The following is a 9,198-nucleotide window of genomic DNA, read 5'->3' on the forward strand; positions in this document are numbered from 1 at the left end:
GAAACAACTTTTTTCATTCTGATACCCAATAAGGAAGGAATGTATTGAACTCACTTAGCAATTTCACTGCCTGTTGAGCAGGAATAATGGCTAGAAATCACTCTTTCTCTCATTTTATTTTTTATGGTTCATGAATTAGGATTTCATAACATAGGACATCTGTCATAAAGAAAATGGGTCAAAGGTCAAATCCTTTTATGACTTAAAATCTAGGCATATGAGCATGACTTGCTGACTCCTTTCTTTACCATTATTAGTTTGCATATAGTAAGAAATAGGATTGGAGAAGAGGAGGAAGGAAAAAGGGTGGGTTAGGAGGAGGGGGAGCTAGGAAAGGAGACAGAGACACAGGTGGGAAGAGACTCTAGGGAAAGCTGCTGGGGATAGGAGTCTGCTGGCTGTTGAAGCACATGAATGGCCTCTCCCTCTTAGGTAGGTGACTAGAGGCAGAAAGACATTTTAGTCCTGAGGAGAGGATAGACTTTTAAAACCCAAGGAAGGATGCTTCTCCTAATAATCCTTAACATGTACAACTGCTAGTAGAGAAAGAAGTAGTTTCTGTAGGATCTGAGGAACCTCCTAGGAGGAAAGGGAGGACTCTATCCTTTTTTGAAGTTCAACATTATTAGAACTTCTCTGATGGGTAAGAATGGACACCAAGGAATCTGAAAAGGAAACACGGCTGATGGGGGAAGGGGGAATCTAGTGGCACTGGAGTCTAATGGCGGTGAAGCAGGACTAGCCCGTGGTGGAATGTGCAGAGGCAGGACAGAGCCGTGGCCCTGCCATCTTGGAAGTATGCTCCATGGAGGACTGATGAGTTACCATCTTGGGAGCCCACAGTGGGCACCAGTGTGGCTTCTGCTGAAATCACAGGGTGTCTCAGACTGCAGGGTCACTTTTCCAAAGTAAATTACTCAGAGTTGAAAAGCAGGGGGTCATTCACTGAACCTCCTAGAAGGAGAAGTCAGGTAGGAGCTAGGAGAGAATGCAGTGGCGGAGGGCCCTTCCAGGAACACGGGGAAGAAAAATGAGAAAAGGAAGCCACAGAGCAGGGACAGTATGGCCTGCTGCAATGGTGGCGTCCCAAATCCTGGGAGTGGAGCAAACACCACCACCTTCTGTGTCCCAGTTCTTCCCGGTCAAAAGCATCTCGTACTTTCTTCTTGCCATACTGCGCTGGGACCCCACGAGGAAGTAGAGAGGCAGCACTGACTGCATGGTGGGGAAGGGGGGGCACAGGCTCAGAGTGCATCATCTCCCAACTTGGAAACGTCACAAAATCAAAGGGTATTCGAACTGAAACAAGCCTCAGAGGACCTGTAGCCCAACAGCTGAAGAAATCTAGGCCCACAGAGATGTGAGGCGTGCCCAAGGCCTCACCGTGGCTGAGGTGCTGGGCTTAGCCCAGACCCCCTCTGCACACTACCGCGCTGTCCGTAACAAGTCCGCTGAGAAAGAAGTGCCCAGGAAACTCTCAAGGGGCCTGGTCCAGAAGCTGAGAACTGTACATTAAGTCATGTTACTGTCTTTACACTTAATTATGGTTACAGCTATTTCCTGTCAAGCCCCCAAAGAATAACTGAGAGCAAGAAGTATCCATACATGGCTAGCTGTCGATGCAACAGCTGGGGGAGGGCGTGTACACCGGCTGAACTGATACCCTGATGGCCTCTGAATACACAGCCTGTTTCTCCTGAGCCATCTACAGGCGAGGGTGTGTCTGAGCAGGGCACAGGGATGGTAAAGAAAATCCTACATCCTACCCACCCCTTGGCCCAGGTTCTCTACATCTGGGGGGCATTACACTTCAGCCTTGTTGTAAGCACTGCCCTCTGCTGTGTGTGTTTGGGAGCAACTCTGGCCACGCGCGAGACTTCTGGGTTGCTGCCTTCTGCACTGCCAGGCAACAGCTACTGTCTGGGAACATGGCCAGGATGGATCAGGAGAGGCTTTGCCCAGCCCTCGGGAGTGGGACTCATGGGGGAATTTGCGTGGTGCTGGGGAGACGTCGGGAGAGAGGGTGGGATGTGAGAGAAGTCTCTGGAAGGGTAGACAGAGGAAGGGATGAGGTACAGTACCCAATCATTCCACATGCCTGTAGCAGCGCCACTCAAGTCTTGCAAAAACCGTCAGCATCTTGATTAAGGAATGGCAGCTTGCAGAAAAGCTGGAGTTTATAAAATCGCCCTAGAAAGGTGCATTTGGAGGAGACTTTTAAGACACCCATCTGATGCCTTCTGATTGGACTTACATTTGCATCTGGTGTCCAGTGAAGGGGTTCAGGACAGCCCTCTCCTCCAAACGTGCCATTCGGGCATGTGGATTATTTTAAGCCGAAGGTCCCTGGGACTTTATGGGCTCATGAGCCACTTCTGTCCCTCCCTTAACCACACACAAGAATCTCACTCGGGGGTTTTTCCCAGAATGAGAGTTAGTAACAGAGACAAAGTTTATCTGAGTGACCCACTTCTATGGCAGGGCACACATCTATGTAGCAAACATGTGCTCTTCTCGCCCTGGGAAGTATGTTGTTCTCCTCTGAGGTCCAGACCCGTCCTCCCCTCTCCCTGAGCTCAGAGTGCCAGAGACACCTCATTTTCCCCGTCTTTGCAATTTCTGTTGTCTGTGTGGATTCCCTGTACGTACGCCTGTTACACTGGATTTTCTCCTGTTAATCTGTCACATGTCGATTTGATTCTTAGTCCTGTTGGAAGGACCTTTGAGGAGACAGGAATCCTTGCTCCCTGACACCGGCATGTGGGACACACCCTGACCCTCCTACTGTCCCGGCCTCTGCATCCAAGCCCCCTTCACCTTCTCTTTTCCTGCCTGACAGTTAAATACAGTGATCCCTGCGCTCCGTCGTGGCCTGCTTTCTCCTCCTCTTGAACCTGAAATCTGTTGACTTTCAGTAAGCCCATGGGTAGGCTTAGGGGAGATGGTCCACGACCCCTATTAAAACAGCACTGGGTGCCAGCCTAACAAATAGGCATGAGCATTTCTTCTAGAAAGAAGGGCCACAATATACATCCAAGTCTGCTGGAGTCTCTGGGCCCCCTTTCTGCCTCCATCTCAGGGAAGAACACCATTCTCCGCTCTCTGCAAGGCCATCTTACTCCATCCCTCTGCTTCAATGTCCCCTCAACGTAGACAAACCCCAACTACTCCCAGACACTCTCCTGAAAGCCAGATCCCGATGGCCAAATACTGGCTGGAAATCTCCTCTGGGAGGCTTCACGGGTACCCCAAACTTAACAATCCCAAACTCAACACGTCACCTCTCCCCAAATCCATTCCTCCTCTTGTGTTTTCTGGTTCAGTAAAGGACACTACTATGCACCTGGCCGCCCAAGCCGGAAAGGTGGGGGTCATCCTGATTCCTCCTCCCACACTCACCATGTCTGGTAAATGGCCAACCTTAGCCCCTCACACAGAGGAGGGAGGTACACGGGCTGAAGAGCAAGCTTCTAGAGCCACACTGCGTGGGTCACTCTCTACCCACGTGTCTTTTCATCACATTTACTTCTCTGTACCTTATATTTTCATCTCCAAAATGGAGATAATTGAAATATTTTAATTTTTGTGAATAGTGCCCACATAACTGAAAATATGAAGACTTGATAAATATTGAAAGCTCAGAGCAATGCCTGGCCCTTGGTCAGGGCTCTGTGTTTGCTAATGTTACCATTAGGCCAAGTCACCAACCTTTCTCTCCTGGATCAGCCTCCTGGCTTTCTGTCTCCACCCCTATGCCACCATTCTGAAAGGTAGCTCTGGTCCTCATACTTCTCAATGGATTCTCATCGTTCTTAAGATCAAGTCCAAAATGCTTCTGATTGCTGGCTGACAAGGTCGCTTACGCCCTGTCTCCTACTTATTTCTTTGCTATTTTCCCTCAGCACCTGCTGGCCATGCTCTGGCCTCCAGCCAAATGCATTCTTTTCATTTCCTCTTTGCCCACACACTACCTCTCCACCGGGCTGTGGCTCAGTGTTCTCTCTGCCTGTTCTCTGGCCACTGCTTTCTCCATGACCTTCTTTGTTGTCACCTGCCAGTGGCCGAGATAGGCAAACTGAAGGGGCCGTGGTGGTGGGGAAATGGGTTATTTTGCTCCTTTTCCTGCTTCTATTCTTATTCGGTCCTGAACCCCACTTTACACATGCCCTATAGCACAAATAGCGCATGTGCTTCTTGTAAGGAGGACAATGGAATACAAGGAATGATTGATTTCTCTAGATTTCTCTAGAACAGTTAACAGCGAAGGAAGGACCAGGTGAGAATGACCAGATGAAGCCACCATATGCAGATCCTGCACTAGACGTCTCGATGCCAAGACCCCTGGCTCTAAGGAACGACGCCTGGACTCTCGTCTTCGTTCTAACCGGTTCCCGGATGCCTGAGGGGACACATGCACCAGACCACGAGCCTCAGTCAAAACTCCAGACCCTGAGCAAAGAGGAGACTTCCTCCTCTCCTGAGTCTCCCAGACACTCTGTCCACACCTGCACTCTCTATACCTTCAATAAACTCTGCTTTCACCTCCTGCTGGCTCATGTTTGACTTCTACCCTACTCTCCCGGCTGGTCCCGCGGGACCCCCTCTGGGTCCTGAGACCCCACCTGCTGGCAACATTTGTATGTATTTTTTGCTTTGAGACTGATCAGTCTTCTCTTCCAATGTGTTTCACTTATAGGGTGTTTCTATTCTTTTAAGGACATGTTTTACAAATTAAAACATACATAATTATTAAGTCTAAATTGAATGAAATCTCAATGATAAATAACATAAGGCCTTTCTTTACTTGCTACTGACTTACACATTATGTTTGTCTGGCATTTTACTTCCATATCTATTTTAAGGCCCACTAGACATCACAGTTCCTAAGTCACGCAGTCGCTGTTCATTTACATTTGCCAACGTATTTATCACTCTTTGTTTTTCTTGTATCTCAGATCTTCCATCTGGGATCATTTACTTTCTGCCCAAAGGACTTCCTTTAAAATTTCATCTAATGAGGGGCACTTAGGTGGCTTAATCATTTAAGCATCCAACTTCAGATCAGGTCATGGTACTATGGTTTGTGGGTTCAAGCCCTGTGCTGGCCTCTGTACTAACAGCTCAGAGCCTGGAACCTGCTTTGAATTCTGTGTGTGTCTCTCTCTCTCTCGACCCTTCACCCGCTGATACTGTCTCCCTCTCTCTCAAAAATAAGTAAACATTAAAAATTTTTTTAATTTTATCTAATGAGTGTCTTCATGGTGACAAACTTACTTTTGACTTGTCTGAAAAAGTCTTTTTTTTTTTTTTTTTTTTATTTTACCATGTTTCTTAAAAGCTGCCTTGAGGGCTGCCTGGCTGGCTCAGTCAATGGAGCATGTGACTCTTGATCTTGAGGTTGAGTCTGAGCCCCAGGTTGGGTCTAGAGCTTACTTAAAAACTAAAACAAACTTAAAAAAAAAACTGCTTTGAGAATTCTAACGTGGGAGTTTTTCTTTCGGCACTTTAAGAGACCCTTTTACCCTCTCTAGCTTTATGTCAGTCTGACAGCTGTTCCTTCCAAGAAAATAGTCCAAGCCCACTTCCTCACCCTCCTGGCTGCTCTTCATATTGTCCTTCAACTTTACTGCTTTGCAATTTCATTATAATGCATCTATATGTAGATTTCTTTTTAATTTATTCTGCTTGGAATGTGCACTTGTGTCATTCATCAGTTCTGAAGAAACCAAACCAACACCTCTTGAGGATTGCCCCTACTAGATACCCTCTCTTCTCCCCTCTGGGGCTTCAATTGAATAGATAGATGCTTCTGGTAGTTTTCTCTTGGGGGCAGAGTCACTACCTTTCTTACCGGAGGATAATGTTGAGAAATGCCCACAGGACCTTGATCACAGGCCTTAGGAAATGTCTGTCTAGTACATTTGAACACTGGGTAAATGTTTAATCCTTCCAAGTGTAATTAATCACAAGGTGGGGGGGGGGTGTCAAAAGAAATTTCATCAGTAAGAAGGGTTTTACCCACTTTAATGAGAAAGAGCTGGAGGAATTTAGCCTAACCTTATTGAAGCTTTGTAACTTTCCTCCTGACTGCAATTTCCCTTGCTAGTAGCAGCCACGTTTGCCTGCATTCCATATCATTATCTAAGATGGAAGTACTTCCACACACAGTCAGTGAAATCCTAGTGAGTCATCCAGGCGGTTTCTCTGACAGCTCTGGACCATTATGACTGACACTCAGAGAGACCAATGGCTTCTCCACCCTCGGTGAACTTCCTCTCTCTGTTCAAGCTTTCTGTCCCTTTGGCAGCACCTCACTCTGGCTCCCAAAGACATTTCTATTTCTATTTCTATTTCTGTTTCTGCTTCTGTTTCTTCTCCTCCTCCTCCTCCTTCTTCTTCTAATTATTATTTGAGGGAGGGAGAGAGAGAGAGAGAGAGAGAGAGAGAGAGTCAGTCTCAAGCAGGCTCCATGCTCAGCATGTAGCTCTGGGCGTAGCACACGCAGGGCTTGATTCTACAAGCCAAGGATCACAACCTGAGCTGAAATCGAGAGTTGGACCAACTGAGCCACCCAGGAGCTCCTGAAAAGTGATTTCTAAATTAACATTTATATCACTATAAATGTGCGTATGAAATGTAGTTACTAAATGTTATACTTAACTTTTTCATCTTCATCCCTGAAAGTTTACATATTCAAATTGTCAAAATCAAACCCATAAAAAGTTTTTTAGCCTTTGTTTATGGGAAAACTGGCAATCACTTTATACTTGAACACATTTTCTTCATAATAAAGATTTCCATTAAAACATACCTGAGTTCGGACAGGTTACTTGATTTGTATAAAGTTACATACATTTGCATTTTCTCCCTAATACTGAAAAAGTTGTGAACTACTTATACTAAAGCAGTGATGCAATTTTTAAGCTGATTTGCTTTTCCTGGGCAGGAGGTAAGCTCCCTTGATTTTGCCAAATGGAGCCAAAAGATTAATATTAATTTGGTAAATTAATTTGCATCATCATCTAAGTGATTTATAAGATCAAATGACATGCAGGTACAGGAATCTGAAGCATGTAAAGAAATTCCTTACTGATAGCTAACAATAGACATTCAAGATTGCTCTTCAATAAGTGATTTTTATATTTCTAAAGTAGAAAATTCTGTTACTTTATTTTGTTATCATCACTTGAGCTATAAGGACTTTTCAGCAGATGGTATTCGAACCCTGTACTTGTTTTTAATATAATGGTCAATGTGGTTAAATTGAATCTACAGTTGTTTTCACTTTGTCGCATCTGTGATTTGTTCCATTTTAGCTGTTTTCTCCTTTAATTTTGAATTAATAGACTATTTTTCAAAAATTTTTAAATGTTTTATTTATTTCTGAGAGAGAGAGAGGGCGCGCACGCGAGAGAGGGAGACACAGAATCAGAAACAGGCTCCAGGCTCTGAGCTGTCAGCACAGAGCTCAATGTGGGGCCTGAACCCACGAACTGTGAGATCATGACCTGAGCCGAAGTCGGACGCTTAGCAGACTGAGCCACCCAGGCACCCCATTAATAGACTATTTTTATAAAATATTCTGTCTTCACTATTGCCTTATTGGTCATATGTTTTTGTTTTTTTATTTTGGTGGTTGCCTTAGAATTTACAATATGCATTTTTTAACTTACCATAGTCTACCTTCAAATATTATTCTTGGTTAAGTTTATTCATAAGCACTTTATTGTTTTTTATTTTATTGTAAGTTGGATTGTTTTTTTAATTTCTTTTTTGGACAGTATGTTGCTAGGTTATAGAAAAAAAAAAAGCCAGTATATACAACTGGTTTTTACATCTCCTGCAGCTTTTCTGAGTTCTAAGAGTTTTTTGGTGGAGTCTTTAGGGTTTTCTGTATATAAGATCATGTCATCTAAAAACAAAAACAATTTTACTTCTTCCTTTCCAATTTCAATGCCTTTTATCTCCTTTTTCTGCCTAATCGCTCTGACTAGGACCCCAGAACTATTTTGACTAGAATGGCAAGAGTGGGCATCCTGTCTTGGTCCTGATCTTAGAGGAAAAGCTTTTAGCTTTTCACTGTTAAGTCTGACATTAGCTGTGAGCATGTCACATACAGCCTTTATTACGTTGAGGTACGATCCTTCTATACCTAGTATATTCAGAGTGTTTATCATGAAAGGATGTCAAATGCTTTTTGTGCATCTATTGAGAGGATCACTTGATTTATTCTTCATTCTGTTGATGTGGTGTATCATACTGACTGATTTCCATATATTGAATCATCACTGCATTCTGAGGATAAATCCCCCTTGATCATAGTGTATGTTCCTTTTAATGTACTGTTCAATTTTAGGTAAAATTTAAGAACCTTACAGCAGCATACTTCCATTTCCTCCTTCTGGCTTTTGCTATTGTCTCTTGTACATAGCACAGAGTTTGGTTTTGCTTTGCATGGCCATCTAAAGATCTTTCTCTTTGAATAGGTGGACTAAGCCCATTTACATTTATTGTTATCTCAGTATGTTTGGTCTCTGATCAGTTATATTATTCTGTGTCATATGGATCATATGTCTTTCACTATGTGGTAGAACTGTTTTTTTCTCTTTTTATTTTTTGTATCTTTTGTTATTTCGGAATGTTTGTGACTTTGTCCTAGTAGTTACCTTCATACTTGATACAATTTCTTTGGCCTTCTAATCTCTTAATTAGGCTTCTACTCTTTGCTTGGTCAGGTTTAATACCCTTAGACAACATCTATTGTCTGTATGAAATCAATAAACTTATTCCATTTCCCCTTTTCTTCCCTCTTGCATTTAAAAACAAGTTGTTTTGGGGCACCTGGGTGGCTCAGTCAGTTGAGTGTGCGGCTCTTAGTTTCAGCTCAGGTCATGATCTCACGGTTTGTGTTCAAGTCTTGCATCAGGCTCTGCTCTGTGGCAGGCTCTGCACTGGCAGTTCGAATTTAAAGGTTCGTAACCTTTAAATTCTAATATTATGGATCATATGATAGGTACTTTTGGTACACAGCTTCATATTTTATTTCAGTGAAATGTGCAGAAGTAATAATTTCAAATGGCAGTTCTTAGCTCTTTTATTCCTGTCATTTGTATCCATTTAAATACTTTGCATCCATTGTCTCATAATTTTCTTGTAGTCGTTTTTGAAGTAATTTTTGTCTTTTTATTCAATTTCTTT

At 43.5% G+C, this 9,198-nt stretch overlaps 1 long non-coding RNA gene across 1 annotated transcript; it reads left to right on the forward strand.

Moving 5' to 3' along the window:
* Positions 1–340: 340 nt before the first annotated feature.
* Positions 341–4,536, forward strand: LOC120236918. Its single transcript, XR_005529806.1, has 3 exons — positions 341–432; positions 1,554–1,743; positions 4,240–4,536. It is a non-coding gene; the product is annotated as an uncharacterized LOC120236918 (long non-coding RNA).
* The last annotated feature ends 4,662 nt before the right edge of the window (positions 4,537–9,198 follow it).

The sequence above is a fragment of the Hyaena hyaena genome, unplaced genomic scaffold (assembly GCF_003009895.1).
Source record: "Hyaena hyaena isolate Hyena2069 unplaced genomic scaffold, ASM300989v1 scaffold_165, whole genome shotgun sequence".
Taxonomy (NCBI): domain Eukaryota; kingdom Metazoa; phylum Chordata; class Mammalia; order Carnivora; family Hyaenidae; genus Hyaena; species Hyaena hyaena.